We start from the raw sequence: 18290 nt of genomic DNA, 5'->3' as shown, positions 1-18290 counted from the left end.
AAAAGTTATATCTATCACATGAGGTAATTAGTACAAAAAGGATCTTATCAGCAATCAATTGTAAGCATATCCACTACTTCATCTTAACAGGTGAATCAATTTTCTAAATCCTCTAACAAGGTAGACTTAACAATCTTTGTACAACTCTCTTAATTGAGTGCATACTTCATTGTATGTTTGCAAATCCTCTAACAAGGTATACCTAGCAGCCTTTTATGCTCCTAACAGGGAAGCTCACCAGAAGTGGTCAATGTAAGCCTTAATAGGCCAAATTTATGCTACAGTATTGAAGTTTTGTGGGTATCATCTCCACTCCAATTTTACTTTCTATTTGGAAAGTTTCTGGGTCACCAAAATAATGTGTTCTTTTTTGTGATGAATGTTTTAACTTTCAGTATTAATTCATACAGTAGCATAGATTGGTTTGTGACTAATTCAAAAGAAGTATTTAAGGTTACTGATTCACCCCTCCCCTCTTAGTAACCTATCATATATTGAATATTTTCAACAATTGGTATTAGAGCTTTGTGGTTCTCAAGATAAAAGCTTGACAACTTGAGCAAAGATCTAAGGACAAATGGAGATATTCAGACCTGATAAGGTAATTAAAAATGAAAAGCTAGATCTAGAGATGGCCATAGCTCAACTCAACGAAGCAAAGGAGCACCTTTCCCAATCCCTGAAAAAAAGGAAGGAATTTGCAAGACAAATGGATGACCATCAGAATGTTGAAGAGAAGATTGAAGACCTTTTTCCATCAAGCAGCTCAGATGAAGCTAATGAGGCAATCAAAGAACTCGTACCAAAGAATGGCTCTCTGCAAGAAGAAGTAAGAAAACTTAAAAGAGAACAAGAAATCCAATCAATCAGGCTATGTGAAATTTTGGAACAAAGAAATAAGGCAAATGAAGACTTGGAGGCAAGAAACAATGAAGAATAGAATCAATCCAATCAACATGAAGACCTCATTGATCAAATCACTAGAGCAAATGAACAAATCAGGATTCTCAAAACACACAATGAAAGAATAAGAAGTGACCTAAATTATGAAAGGGAAATTAATGAAAGAATAATGAGAGAACTGAGATGTGAAAAGAAAATTGTTGAAAAATTGAAGAATGACCTAAATGCTGAAAAACAAATCAATGAGAGAATGTTGAAATCACAAGAAGACATGAATCAATTGAATCAACAAAATGAGTAGAATCTTCATAGGCAAAAACGTAAAGCAGGACTAAGATACAATGAAGAACAAGGTGAATCTTCCAAGCAAGGTGCAAAAAGGAATCTAAAACCTTCATGCAATCATTGTGGAAAAATTGGTCATACATCAAACAAATACTAGAGCAATGGAAAAGGAAAATTCAATGGAAAGTGCTATAACTACAATCAGCATGGTCACAAAGTCAATGAATGCAAGGAAAAACCAAAATTTGAAGGTAAATGTCACAAATGCAAAAAGCATGGTCACAAGACATCTCAATGCAAATCCAAATCATTCAATCCAACTAAACAATTAGTAAAGGCAATATTTGGATGAGACTATAATACCTAGTGCAAATGTCATTATTGTGGAGAATATGGACACGCTGGCATAAATTATGCAAGGCACCACCTAAGAAAGAAAGATACTACTATAAGGTGTTACACATGCACTGAACTCGATCATATAGCTAAAAAAATGCATGAATATAGGAAAAGTTGAAGATGAAAAGAAAGCAAGGGCTGACAATATAAGGAAACAAATAAGGCAGCAATGGATTCCTAAATCTCTTGAGGATACAAGTTTGAATCATGGTAGTGAAGTCACTCAAGAAATGGGTGACCCCATCCCCTCAAACTAAATTCCTAAGAATGAGTTGGAGCTATACTTAGCAAGAAAATCATAAGAAGTTCCAAGAAATATGAGGAATGCAAACGATCCAATTAGTATTCCAGATACACTAGGAATCATAGAAAGATTATCCTTTGCTGAGCTACATCAGACTCCACCAAGGTAAGTTGGTTGTAGACCTTACCGAGCGAGGTCAGGAATAAAGGAAATTTGGTTTGTTTGTCGAGTTGATACTCTTGCCGAGTTAGGTCAGTGGATGATAGTCTGTCACACACTATGTCATAATGGTGCCGAGCATTTATGAAAATTTCTCAACAAAAGGGGCAATTTTGACTTCATTTTTCATTGCATACACAACATTTGAAGAGCAGAGCAATTTGAAAGAGCAGTATAGTGTTTCTGAGAAATTCAACATCAAGATCTTCACAAATTTCATCATCTACCAAGCAGCAATGGCATCTACTAGTGGAAGCAGCACTAAACCAAAGAAGGGTTCTGAAATGCTGGTTAAAGGTGTCGAATGGAAAGCACCAAACTTTAAAATAGTTCTGATCATTGTTGAGTCACTTGATCCATATGGAGCTCAGTCACAAATCCCTCCCAAGGTACTCCTAATTAATGACATACAAACTCACTTTAAATATTCTGTTCAAGAATTAGGGACACTAGAAATGGATACTGCCCTAGCTAAAATGTGTGTTGACAAAGTTTTGAAACCCGAGCATAAACATTTGGAAGTCAAAGGATTAACTCATATCCCTCACATGCCTCAAAATTTCCAAGTGAAGTGGATAAGATACATATTGAGTTAGTTTCACAATGGTCAATTATGGTTGGAACAACCCATTCTAATTACAAAGAAGATGATACAAAGGTTACGGGTCTGCTAATACTAAGCAAGGCCAAATCAACCAAAACCCTAGGTTGGGAGGAACTGCAGAAGAAAACCCTAGCCAAATGGGATAGTAGAGGTTTGAAACTAAACAATGTCATTGACATAGAGCTTAGGTTTGGCATCCATATCATTGCACCTAAAATCTACAGCTTGAGTCGGTCAAACAATGTTCCTTATGAGGCAGCTGACCTAGCATACAAGGTTATAAAGAAGAACCTTGAATTTGATTTGTCAGATGTACTTCTAAAGCAATTGAACAAAAACATTGAAATTGTGAAGACTTCCAAGAACAATTCCTTCAAGTTCGATTCGTTTCTTACCTATTTATTCTTTTATGTTCAAAAATTCTTTCCATCTAAGGGCATAGTTGTATGGAGAAAAGACACCCCTGTTCTTTATCAGATAAATGAATTTATTGAAGAAATGGGTGAAAACTTTGAAAGGGTGTTGGATAATTAATTTGAGGCATTCAAAGAGAAAATGAATAATAGATTTCGAATCCCACCCAAGCTTGTGGAAGACTACAAGGATGACATATGCTTCATGATGGACTATGACAGAGTGTACATTCAAGTAGTCATACCAAGAGTGGCATGGGTAAAACCATTGCCTTATGAAATTAAAATTGATGAAGCTAGAGACACCATTGAGGCTTTAATAAATGAGCCAGCCAATCCAAATCTTCCTACTTTTGGCACTTATGAGGAAGCCAAGAAGAGGATAGAACTCAATATCAAGATTCCTCAAGCTATCAATAGAGGCAAGAAGAGGATTGCAAAATTGAAGAAAGCTAAAGGTCCTCTAATGCTTACCGAGGGAAAGGGTGAGGATGAAGAAGAGGAATATGGTGAAGGTGAAGAAGAAGAATCAGAGAAAGAGGAACCAACAAGTAAGAAAGGCAGAGTGATTATCACTAAACCTCAGAAGAAATCTACTGCAATATTCTCCAAGAGAGGTAGGAAAGGTAAAAGTGAACCACTATTCATTCGCTCTCCACCTACATTTGAGAAAATGATGAAAAAGCTAAGAGTTGGAGCAGGAATATGTAACTTCAAAGTTCTCAAGTATGAGACTCAGTCTCCAGCTGAGCAGAAAGAGATTGAGGACTTAGTCATGGAGAAGATGGGTATTTGGAAATACTCCCTTGCTTAGATGCAACCTCAAATCCATGCAAATCTTTTTGCCAAAATTCAAGTCAGATGGGAGAACACGGTGCAAACTATTAAAGACATCTTTGAAAAATAGTAGAAACAGTTAGTACCTAATGTGACTAATGCTGAAGTAAAGAAAGCAATGAAACATCATGAAGACAGAATGATTCTAAAGCTTAACTCATGCTTTATATTAATGAATAACATAGATCAGTAGTTAAGCATGCCTCAAATGTCTGGAGAGATGTATATCATCTCAACAAGCCATCAAAAGAAATTGTTATAATTAAAGATGATGATAGTAATGATGATGATAATGATGATGATGACAACACTCCTTCCATCATAGTTACTGAAGGTGAATTGCATGCTCTAATGGAGGAAAAGGAAGAAGAAGAGAGGGAAGAAGAGGAGGAAATAAAAGAAATGGATGAAGATAAGGAGGAAAAGGATGAAGATGATATAGTCAGAATTGCAGCAAAAGCTATTGCATCTCTTCCTCACACTCCACCACACACTATCACATTTGTGGAGACAACTTCTACTAGTGAAATTGTGAGCACAACAACAACATCAATTGCTCAATCTTCACCAGTCACCTCCCAGCTCCAAGTGTCTACAATAGAAGTATCAAACACTTCATCTACAGAGCTGATTGTTACCTCTTTAGCTATCGAGTTAGCTCCCTCTATATTTGCATCTTTAGTTTGTGCATCAATAAGTTCTACAATTTTGTCTTCATCAATTCTAGTAAGCTCTACAGTTTTGTTTTCATCTGTATTGTCTACATCTACTTCGATTCCAGTTAGTTCAGACACTTCTATGAGTATTCTACTAAGTGTGGCACCATTTTTGGGAAGTGTTTTAGTTTTTGGTCCAGTTAGTACTTCTATTGGCATTCAATCCTTAAGCCCTATTCCATTTTTCACTACTAGCCCTTCTATATCTACTATTGTGTCTATTCCAAAGGTCAAACCAGTCATCATTGAAGTAAAACCAAGGCAACCATTGAAACATCTGATCGCTAGAAAGGAAATTGAAGATGACATTGACTTAGACATAGAGATAATAATACCTAAGATTGACTATGAGATTTCTACTATTGAATAAATGAGATTAGCTAGTCAACTCATAGAGAAGAAAGCTACACAGAAGCAACTAAGGTCTGAAAGGGATAAGGAGTGCAGAATAATTGAAAATGCCAAGAATATAATTACAGATGCTATAGGTATTGAAGTGGATTCCACTCAACATATTTTGATTCAGTTAGAAGAGGCTGTATAGAAATATAATGAGGACTCCTCTAGACAAGAGAAGCTAATTGAAAAGGTTGAAAGGAAGTTTGATACCAAAGTGATAGAGCATATTGCTCAGCAGATTGCAATCAAACAAGTGGAGTTGTCCACATTTTTGGGCAATTTTGAAAATTCCTTTAATAATGCAGCATCACTTTTTGCAAAACTTTGTGATATGTCCAGTTTTACCAATGAAATAAAGGAGAAGCTAAATAAGATTGATGCTTACATGAAATCTAGTGGATCAATTTTGCAGGCCAACCCCTCTTCTAGCTCCTCTCATCACACTAAGGTGAAATATCTAGTAGAAGTGTAGGCAGAACTTCTAAGAAAAGAAGCAAGAATAAGAGCAACCTTGATTAATATTCAGAACATGATCTTGCCAATAATGGATACAATGCAGAAACATATTGCTCATTGCAAGACATTGGTTCAGGATTAGAACTTCTTAGTGGCTAATCACATGATCAAATTATCAGCAGAAGTGCAGATTGCTCTCTCTACCTACCAAATTTTGCAAAAGAATTGGAATACTTCATTCGCCCTCATTCTTAAGGTACATCAAGAATTTCTCTCTCATTTTGGTGTAACTATATAGATAGTATATGTAGCCCTTTGGCATTACTGTCAAAAAGGGGGAGAGATTATTAGCTTTAGCAAAAAGGGAAATTCTGTATATAAGGAGAGATATCAGTATAAGTGAAAAGGGGAGATAGAACTCAATAGAGTCAGCATGTATATGTGTATAGCTATGTACATAAGTATCTTTGTATATAAATTATATGTCATCAAGGAGATAAATGTAGAAATTTATATGCAGTAGCTTTACAAAGATCAATTTTGAAAAACCAAAACTTAGTGAGTTAGTTTATGTACATATGTTCTGGCTAATAAGTGTTTTGTCACTAATGCCAAAGGGGGAGATTGTTGGCATTAAGTTAGTATTGCCATTAGTGACAACAATTATCCATATCAGTATAGCTATCGAGCTTAATTCTCTACTCTCACCAAGCATTCTAGTATTAACCAAGCCTTGAAGAGTTCAACAGTTTACACCGAGTAGACAGTGGCTACCAAGTGAATACAGACAATATGAAGATCAACAGTGTCTATTGAGCTTCACAATGTCTACTGAGTAGTGAGTTTGTGTCATGCAGATTCTGTGTAAACTGAGCATTGGGAGAATTAGTGTTTACCGAGTGAAGCAAGGTAAACTCAGTATCTACCAAGTGACACTACATCTACCGAGTCACCAGTGGTCACCAAGTTCATAACTACATCGAGTGATTAGTATGGACCGAGCCTTCACTTCTACTGAATGCATGCCAATGTGAAGTAATGTAGTGAATGTCGTGTATCAGAAGGTCACCGAGTTAGTTCAGTGAACCTGAGTTATTTACTATTGGGCCGATTTTGTAATGTATTTGTTCACTTATGTTTTGGCCAATTTTGTAGATTTGCAAATTTGAAAGGTATGTATGTAAGGTTTATTGTAAGATATCATATGTATGAAGAGATAGCAAAGTAATGAGAAGTATATGCAAAATATTATCAGCAACAGTTCAAGGTACATAGCAAGGTCAATACAAAGGTAGAAAAGTTATATCTATCATATGAGGTGATCAGTGCAAAAAGGATCTTATTAGCAATTAGTTGTAAGCAGATCCACTGCTTCATCTTAACAGGTGAATCAATTTTCTAAATCCTCTGACAAGGTAGACTTAACAGTCTTTGTACAAATCTCTTAATTGAGTGCATACTTCATTGTATGTTTGTAAATCCTCTAACAAGGTGGACCTAGTAGTCCTTTGTGCTCCTAACAGGGAAGATCACTAGAATTAGTCAATGTAAGCCTTAACAAGCCAACTATATGTTGCAGCATTGAATTTTTGATAGCATTTTACTTTCTATTTGGAAGGTTTCTGGGTCACCAAAATATTGTGTTCTTTTCTGTGATGAATGTTTTAACTTTCAATATTAATGCATATAGTAGCATAGATTGGTTTGTGACTAATTCAAAAGAAGAATTTAAGGTTACTGATTCACCCCTCCCCTCTTAGTAACCTATCATATATTAAATACTTCCAACAGAACCAATCTTTCTGTCTAGTGTCTCTTGCTATTTCACAAAAAATGCACCAACTTTTGTTATTATTATGCTTGGTATTAGAGTAGGAAACCAAATCTGAAGCATTCCAATCATCACCTTTTTTCCCTCCACTTTAGTCACCATTGAGACCTCTAAAGAAGCATTTGCATCAGTTGCAATTGTGTCTTTGTACAAACTGTAAAAAAAAAAGTTTTCAAATAAGGAATCTAGAGTAATGATTTTTTTGGTTTATATTAATGTTTTGGTTTGATTGAAACATCACATTGCAAAATTTGACTTTTTTAAACTATTCATTTGATAAATGGATTGTACTTTTAAAAAGCTAATTAATTTAAACACAAACAACCTAAATCTAGGTGAGTAAGAGATTAGAGTGTGGTGTTTAAGCATGGACCAATATTTTCAATGCTCACACTTCAGATATCATTTTAGAGTGTACTATTTAAACCTAACCCAATCTCCAATTATATTCTAGTCAAAGCTTAGATTATAATACTAAGCCCAATGTGATGTTTCCAGTTAGATTCTAGTCATTGTTGTAAACACAATAATATATAACATTACAAGACTATGAAAATAAGTTTGGTTATCATCGGTGTTTTCTTTTGAATTAAACAGAAGTACATTCTAAGCTTTTGTTCTTTGAAGCCAGTATAATTTAACAATGAACTACCCAAAAATTAGAATGTGTTTCTTAAGATTGATCCAATTTTTTCAATCACATCATTCTGGAGTGTTTTGATTAAGCCTAACCAATGTCTCCAATTTCTTTATAATCATAATAGGATACAGCATGTTAATCCCAATTGTACTCTAATTCACTAGTATAAACACAAGAAAAAACATGTAATAGTACACAAACCATACATAATATTATAAAAATACATTATAAATAATTAATATTTATAGACTCTTCAAACTTACCTCAAAGAAGAAGTATGAGAAATGGGATATCTGCCCTTAGCAACATATTCCTTGGAGTCAACTTCATAAAGCTCAAAAGGATCTGAAGGAGCTTTAGCTTTCCAGTGCTTGGCCACTCTTCTAAACACTCCAACAATTCTCTTTAGAGGGCTTTAAAAGGGGAAGCATTGATCACAATGATTTTGGATGCAATGTATCAATTGAGTCTAGAAATACCTAACTACCTTCATCTCCCAAGCTAATTCTCCATCTTTCAATAGATACCTTGTGTGTATGGGTGTCGAGGTGATCCATCTCCTAAAAGAAAAGCATGTACATTTTATGGCTTTCAATCCAACTACAATCCAACTATATTTAGGCTTCTTTTAATTTCTCCACCTTTCATCAAATTACTATCCGAAAAACTCATCACATCTGCTCATTTTTCTTAAAGCTCACACTTTGAATGCGAAGGGATCATGCAAAAGATTTATGTAATTCAAAGTCTTCACATTAAACAAAATTTGATTTTTAGTAGGTTCATTTGAATTCATTCAATTTCATGAGCTTATAAAAAATCTATTAACATTAATAGACAATTTTAATGTTGTTCTATTTTGCACACATGCCTAATGAAATATTTCTGAAGATAACAAATAAAAATATTTGATTTTTAGTGGGTTCATTTGAAATCATTCAATTTCATGAGCACATAAAAAATCTATTAACATTTATAGAAATTTTTAATACTATTCTATTTTTCACACATGCCTAATGAAATATTTGTGAAGATAACAACTAAAAATATTTCATTTATCTACCTTGTAGTGAGGATCAAAGAAAAGTTAGCTACCAAAGAATTGAAATTCATCATTGAGAGTGTGAGTGGAGGTATTCATTTCACTTTCTTTTGTTTGTCGAATTTCTAAATTTTTTTTCTAGTAGTTTCTAGTATCATGGTCTTCTCTTGCACAATCCTTTCTTCATTCTAATTATAGAAATGTTTGTGGTGAAAATAATAACATAATATTGGAAAAAGTTAAATTTCATTCAAACAATTTTTTAGAAAAGATGTGGAATTTCAATGCAAGTTTTATGGATTGACTTGTATATTTATTTATAACCCATATCCTTAAACTAATGCCCAGTGAATTATCATTAAAATGAGAAAATAATGATTACTAAATAGTGAGGTTCATATCCACAATTCTATACTCATTATTTCCCCATTCTGATGATGAATATTAGATATAATTCAAAGCATAAAAATATATTTAATAATATGATTGATCTTTTGAGAAAATAGGAAAAAGTCATTTTAATTAGAACCATAGTTTTAAGAAGATAAGAAAATGATTTGTCTTATACTGAAAGAGTCCAAATTGTGCCTTATTGATACCTTGAAAAAATAGAATGACTTTTCAAGAATAAGATTTTGTTAGCACTTGTTATTAAGAGCCATAAGAAAATATACTCTTATTATACTGACTACAAATATACTTAATCACCATCCATGGTATCTTCTAGTAATGACGTCTCATTATATTAGTGAAAAAAAGTTGAAACTTAATAAGATTTTGTTAGCACTTGTTGTTAAGAGCCATAAGAAAATATACTCTTATCATATTGACTGAAAATATATTTAATCAATGTCCATGGTATCTTCTAGTAATGATCTATGAGTTTGTTAGTATGATTTTGATTTTAATCTTCTAGATGGATTTTGTTAGTGTCATGGTTACAATCATTACTAGATGGATTTTGTTAGTGTCATGGTTACAAGTTGAATTTTGGATCAAAATCAATGAGGGTGGCTTTTATGCCCATTTTTGGCTTGGCTCTCTAGTGTTCACTTTTTCATTAGATAATGACTCGATTAACACTTGTCTTCATATGATCATTGGGCTCCTTTGTAAATCATAATTTAATCAGCATGTATATTACATTATGTAGGTTGGGCATTAGGCATTGATTTGGGGATTAATTTTGAATAGCTCCCCTCTTTTGGAGCTTTGATGTAATGAGTTAACTATATTGGGTTCTACACTTCACAAGCTTATTCAACAGGGGAGCCTAGATGTATAGTTAGCCAGTAGATAACTCATTGTCTCTACATTAAGAGACTTCAATTCTATATTGCCTATAGTCTTGCATTGACCCATTGCCATTTTCTTGTCATCATGAACCTCTTTTGCAACTTCATTCCTTTGATTGCACTCTGTCTGGTTCCAATATTACTTGCGAATAATAGGAAAAAAATTAGCATCTCCAAGGGCTATGTCCCTATTTTCCACATAGAGTGAGGTCTTCTCTACCTCTTTTACTATTCCAATCTTCAAATGTCATTTCCCTTTACTACTGTCATCAACATTTACAATAAGAGTGCTAACTGTCTACTCCATGTTTCCTTCATGATGCAGGGAATTTACTGCCTCATCATGTTCTAACTCTCCTTGTGTGTCATCTTCACCATTACAATCCTCTGTTTTAGATATTTTTTCTCCCCTTGGCTTTTTTATTTGGTCTATCTTAGTGACCATTCCTTTCCCACCTTCTTGATCCTCTGCCTTAATAGGTTCCTCAACACCTTTATCTTCTTTACTATCCAATTTTTTTTCAGCTTTATCCTCTACTTGTTGCTTTATTAATACCTTTAGTCTCCTTTCTCTTTCTTTATTTAGCTCACAAAGATCATAAATCTCACTCAGTCCATACATTAAGAAAATACAATCTAATTTTTAGTTGATTCCATGCAATAGTTTAAATACACTAAGAACTCTTTTATAACTAAGATATGTGTTCAAGAAATATAGATAAATACAATATTGCTAAGGACTATAATGAAAAAATATTAAGCTTAAAAAAGGATAAGTCAATTTTGACTATTAAACAATTTTAGTTTAGGAATTAAGCTTTAGGATGTGAAGTTTAAGCTATTCGAATCATGACAGGTGAAATAAATATAATATTTGATGTTATAAATTAAATTTTTTTTTCAAGTCTTGATTCTTGCTTCATTTTTGGTTCTAGTAAACAAAATGTTATGAACATCAATTTTTTCCACTATTACTTCTTCCCCATCTTTTCCTAGTCTTCGAATGCCGAAAATAATAAGAAAAACATATTAAAATCATCCCTTAGACATGTAATATCTCATGATTAAGTCCTTAAATACTTGATGCCATGGCCTGGTCCACATGTGATCTTTTGAATATCAACATTGGAGGATCCAAATACAATGAAGATGCAATCATCCCTTGCTTCATGATCAACAATAATCAGAATTAGAAAATTAGAGTGCAATATAGTTAGAATTAACAATTTAGAATGATGTATAGACCTTTCATAATTTATTAAGAACATTATTACATAATCTTTTTATAATTAGCATAGTTTGGACATATTCTTTGCCTTTCCAGTGTTCTATAACAAGACATATTCATCCTACAAAGACACCAAAATTTGAGGAATCAATTGACAATGTTAAACATATAGAGTAAAGCACTAGATCATATTAGTAAAAGGAAATATAATCATAATATTTGGGGTAAAATATCATTCAATAAGAAAGAAACATTCTAATTCTAAAGACAATGAGACCTATATAATGAATCACTACAAGCTATCTAGTAGTTAGATCTGATTCATCAACATAAATGTTCAAAATGTTATTCGATCTATTGTCATTTCTCAAAGATCTTTTGTAATTCTAAATAGATTTAATAATAATCGTTCAAAGTGGAAAAAGAATTGGAAAGGAACATAATCAAATATTTCTAGACATCAAATTAAAGTAGAAATAAATAAATAATAAGTAAATCTAGACAACTATAGAATAATAGAGGTTGGAACCTACTCTATATATTGATCCATATACTGCTTTGAAACTACATTGATCTACATACTGCTATAGAATAATGTAAGATAAAACTAAAATTATGCATCCTTAAAGTGAATATAAAAAATAAATGCAATACAAGAACAAAAACATGTACAGGAATGAAGTGATAACGAGGAGATTGTAAAGGTGACATGTACTTGCTTTATAGTAGAGTTTCCCATTTTTGGCAAGGTTAGCATATTAGCTATATTGTGATTGCTTATTAGATATCTTTACTATATATTTTAGGGGAAATGTTATTGTAAAATAATTGATTTTTTTTTTTCAATTTTTAGTTAACTAGTAAACAAAGTTATTACATTTTATATATTTTGTATTTGTATTGTACTTTTATGATGTAGGTTGAGGTCAATGGTACTAATGAAATCCCTATTTACAAGTTCTTGAAATCAATCAAAGGTGTATTTTTTGATGATAGCATAAAATGGAACTTCACTAAGTTTTTGGTTGAAAATGATGGAAATGTAGTTGATGGATATGCACCCACAACATCTCTGTTGAAGATTGAGGTACTTGAAAATCATATCTTGCTATTTTGTTAATTTTTTCTATAAAAATTCCACTTATAATTTTTTCAAACTAGTTTTATTTATTTGATGACACATCTTATAGGAATAATGGCAAATATATGTAACCTTATGATTGCAGGAAGATATCAAGAAACTATTGGGTGCTGCATAATGCATTGAGAAACTATTCTTCCTATTTACACTGAATGTAAGAAGCAACAATTTAACTAAGATATGGTTCTATTATGCCCATACAAGAAAAAATGGATTAGTAGTTAACATTCATAGTACATAATAATATTTTGCAATAATTGGAGAGTGCTCATGGCTCACTTTTTGAGTGTTGTTGTTTGATATGAGTGTCTGGTTTAGGATTTACATAATGCAAATTAAGCTATTCATGGGTATAGATAAGCTAGTCATGGCTATATATTCTCATGGTGTTGTTTAATTAATGAATCTATTCTCATTAAATAATTAGAAGAAAGAGAACCTCAGTTATTTTTCTTACTTAAATTCCTCATGAATCATGTTTATAATAATTTTGAATCCACTATAGTCTACCATTGTATTTTCTTTTGTATATTCTACATTTAAAATATCTTATACCATTAGTTCTTTTGTCCAATTTACCAAGAATGATCACTTCATAATTATTTCAATTTCCTCAATGATATGCTTAACTTTCTTTTTATAGCTATGCTAAATAGTGTCATGATTATTCAATCTATGGTCTTGTTACTTGCAAGTATGAATTCCTATTATATATATAAAGTTTAGAGGAAGTTGGACAAGGTGGGGTGTACTAACTCTAGACTTATTTGTTGATCACTTCTTCATGAGGCTATAGTCACTATATTTTAGGTTCTCAATTCTTTTCCTTGTTTTGAAAATTAAATATTTTATTTAATATTCCTTATAAGTTTAAGATAGAGAAACATATTCTAGAAGTCAACTTCCCCCTATTTCACTTGCCTTTGAAAACTAGTGTTCAAGTCCTTGTATCATTTCTGGTTGGGTAGTATGTAGTAGTGACTAGATATTTGATGTGTATATAAACAAGAATAAAATAATAGTAAATAAGTTATTTTTTCATAAAATTTATGTCTCCCACAATTTATGTCTTTGTGTTAACAAATAAAATAGGGGATGCCACAACTAGATTAGGGAAACGGTGCTTTATGATGTATTCTAAATTGGATATGGAAGTTATAGCCATAGGCTACATTATCATTAGTTGGTCAACTATGATCAATAACACATACAATTTGGAGATGCAAGTGCAAAAATTATTGAGGAATAGGTCATGCTATATCATCACTCTCCACAATACCTGATGAATAAATTAAAACTTATTAGGTCAACATGATTGGACAAAATTGACCACCTCTACTCAAAGTTTCTCCACATGAACTAATATTTTTCATCTTTACACAAGGTTTACCTTGCCTTGGTGACATAAGTACCATACTTTTACTTTTCAACATACCAATTTCCAAAAATGATGGCTTCATCCAATTCAACAACTTTAACCTTACTATTTTCACTTTGTTTTTTGGCACTTCAATTGTGTTTATTGTCCATGGATAACTCATTGCCTCTACATTAAGAGACTTCAATTATATACTATCTATGGTCTTGCATTGACTCATCACCATCTTCTTCTTATCATGAGCCTCTTCTGCAACTTCATTCCTCTAATTGCTTGCCAAAATAATACTTGTTGTTTGCACTTATTTTCCTAGCAAAAATTACTTTATTGATTCAAATTTTGTACATCACAACACCAACAACCTTCCTAGGTTGAAGAAAATTCAATTTATAGGACACACCTCTTGACCTTATATATTCACCTCTACTTGTTTGAGAAAAACAAGACTGTGACTGTTGACCTTCCAAATTTGGAAGAAAGGTTGCATGACATTATTTTGACAATTTTTTGCAACTTTTTAATATTTCCAAACAAATGACTTCAAATACCTACCAAAACTTGATAAATCATGCAAGAACTCTAAAAGATATAAAATTGAAGATTTTTGGTCAACTCATAGTGTTGAACAATGTTGAATGACCTACAACTTGCCCATAGGCCTTATTACAACATGTAAATTTTTTTCCTAAAATGCATTCTAGGATGCTTGAGATTGACTTATTGCCATGTGTCAACTTGGACATTTATTAATCACCTAATCTATCCAAAATTTTATGTTTGACCATCTTTTTTAGGACCTTGGGCCCCTACACCACTGACCCACTTTGGCTTTTTATACATCAAACATATAAGAATTCCATTCTTTTGGAAGATTTACAATTTTGAGTTTATTGGAACCTTGTCCAACTCTTCTGATTCTCCATCTTGCATTTCTACAAATTTTTTCTTTTTGTTTCTATGATTGGATTTTGGGAGGTGATATTCGTAATGAAATCTTTGGCTTCTTCTAACTTTTGTCTTTGCTTCCTTGCCAATTTCCTTAACAATAAATCATTAACCACAAATCATGGAATTTTATATAAGCGCACAAATTTTCATTGATTATAATATAGGTGAAATTGAGCGAGGTGACCAAATTTTTCTTTCAAAACCATATGTGTAGATATAAAAATTAAGTACAACATGTCCAATATTTTTGTAGATATACACATTAATTAGACCAAATTTTTCTTTCAAAACCATATGTGCAGATATAAAAATTAAGTAAAACATGTCCAATATTTTTGTAAATATACACATTAATTACACCAAAATTTTCTTTCAAAACCATATGTGCAAATATAAACATTAAGTAAAATATGTCCAATAATTTTGTAGATATATTTTCCTGTGAAGAAAGACCACACTTGGCAATATGAAACTAGAAAAAATAACAAGATAATTGCTAGATTATGGTCTCAATTTTGAAGAAAAGTTGATAAATGTAATTATCCTTGCAAAAAGTGTAAGGGCTTAAAGAATCAAAGAATTTTAATCACAACAACTCAGAGTAATTGTAGGCAACATAGTCACATTCAAGGGGGTCACTATTTTCAGTAATTAGTGAATGTGGATTTCCAATTGGAGGAATATGGAGGTGTGAATATCCAAGTTGAGCATAACACTCCCATGGAAGAAGATGATAATGTGCCAGAGGACATGATTGAAGAAGATGGTATTGGTTCAGTTGATGAAGATGCTCACGATGATGGTACTAGCACATGTGATAATAATGATGAAGATGGTCTTGATATACCTATCTATAATCTTGTTGGTGAACTTGAAGGTTATCCATGGTTTATCCAATGTAGCAATATCACGTATACTAAGTATGTCATTTTTGTCATCTTCAATGTTAACATACCATTACTATTCATTATATTAATAATTCATATTTTTTGTTTTAGGTTGATAGGTGATTTTTTGTTACCGCCATCAAACATTATGTCTTGTTTGTACCAAGAATTATCCACCATTATGAATCAAATTAGAATGAAGTATCAGATAGTACATGCATGTCTCAATGATCACATTCTATATCATAAACAACATTAATTTGCAACAAAATGCCCTCATTTTGGTATTAGTAGATATCGGTTAGATCATATAACAAAAAGGGTGCCTCACAAGGTTTTTTGATACATTCATATTATTTCATGTCTTGAATAATTATTTAGGTGCACTAGCTTGATACAATTTTTGGATTACCATGCACACAATAAAAATCAAGATGACATTACGTGAATGCCTATATATGGTTCTACATTTAAAGAGATAGAAAAAAAATGGCCACACTTTAAAGAAGAACCTCATAATCTCAATCTTTCATTAGAAGCAGATGATGTTAATCCATTTGGAGATATGAGATCTATTTACTCACTGTGGCCTATTTTTGTTATTAACAATTTAACATTCCTCTTTCAATGTCCATAAAGAGGGAGCACATAATATTGTCAATGATTGTACCAATTTTTTTTCATTTAATAGCTATCTAAATTAATTTATAAACAGTGCATGAAAATGACCATAGTAATTATGTAATATTTTTGTTCATTCAATTACTAGGTAAGTACCAAGTCAAAGATTTGAATGTGTATATTGAGCCCCTTATTGATGAGTTGTTGAAGTTATGAAATGGGATCAGTATGTATGACATGTCTAGATCAATAGGACAAAGATAATTTCAATTCCATGCAATTCTTGTATAGATAATACATGATGCCCCTAGGCTAACTCATTTTTGTGGTATGTTATATTGTTAAGGTCACACATTTTTGGTCTATTATAATGCTTATACATTCTTCTTGTATTCTTAAGTTATGCATGATAATTGTACATGATCTTTTAAGTCTTTAGACCAAGGGAAAATTTGCGTGTCCAGTTTGTGGTCCGAAGATAAAATCTTGTCATTCAAGAAGTTTAGAAAGTAGGTCTTCGATGAGCTTAGGTAGTTTTTCCAAAATAATCATAAGTGTCCAATTACTAAAAAAAAAAATTTAATGGGAAAGAAGAGACAACATCAAGTCGATGAAGAATGACACCTCATCTATGGAAGTTGGAATACGATCAACTAAATCGTTGAGGTAATGTCTAATTTGTGGTTTGAAATTTGAAATTTATATTTTGATATTATCTTTTATTTAATAATGATATAATTGATGCTCATGAATTTTATCAAGGCATCAATGATCAACTTCCTAGAGGAATAAAAAGTTATCCTACTCAATTTAATAGGTTACTATATGAAAAGGATCTCCCAATTGCATATTTGTTTGATGCTATGCATATTGGAAAAAATGTAATAGAGAAACTATGAAAAATATTGGATGGAAGGAGTGATAGAGAAAAATTGCCAAAATTTGTAATGGCATTTATGTATCCAATCATGCATTGAAAGATTTCATTGAATCAAATAGTAATAGAGACTGCATAAATATGATTGCCCTTCCTTCGTTATTAACAAAGTAACAAAGTGATGCATTAAAAGTCATTAAAAAAAAAATTTCTCACATGATTTGCTACAAATATAAGCAATCTTGTATCAAGGAAAGGTGATTTTGGATTAGGGTTGAAAACACATGATTAACATACCTTCATCAAGATAAGTCACATTCTCTATTTACAATATATTTGTAAAATTTCATATACTACCTATTATATTATTTCATAATATATTAAAAAGATTATTTTTAAATGATTGTAGTACCTCCTACCTCTATCCCTCCCACACTAGTTTGACAATAGTATTAAACAAGTTATATATTATCTTGAAAAATACACGAGGTTAGAAGTGTTATTTCTTAGATTTGTTGCACATATATTATATTTATGACTTTCTTTACTTTTTATGTAATCTATTGTATATTTTTATCTAAAATCTTGTTTATATGTTCTTGCATGTTGAATCTCTTTTAGGTAGTTATCATCTAAAGAAATTGATAAAAAAGATATAAAATATTGGAAGAGAAAATTGCATAGCTTATGTGTGAAATGAAAAAGTGTCTACCTTCAACTTTTTTCAATTCTCAAGAACACTACCTCATACATCAAGTTGAGGAGATTGAATTGTGTGGACCCGTGCAAACTAGGTCAATGTGGATGGTTCAGGGGCACTTGAAATTTATGAAGGGCTTGGTTCGACAAGGAGCACATCTTGAGGGTTCTACAGTAGAGGGGTATATGGGATACTATACTATGGTGTATATTAGTGAATATCTTCCC

Source organism: Cupressus sempervirens, chromosome 6 (genome assembly GCF_028749045.1).
Source record: "Cupressus sempervirens isolate cs-2001-9-10 chromosome 6, ASM2874904v1, whole genome shotgun sequence".
NCBI lineage: Eukaryota > Viridiplantae > Streptophyta > Pinopsida > Cupressales > Cupressaceae > Cupressus > Cupressus sempervirens.
This window is presented reverse-complemented; position numbering follows the sequence as displayed.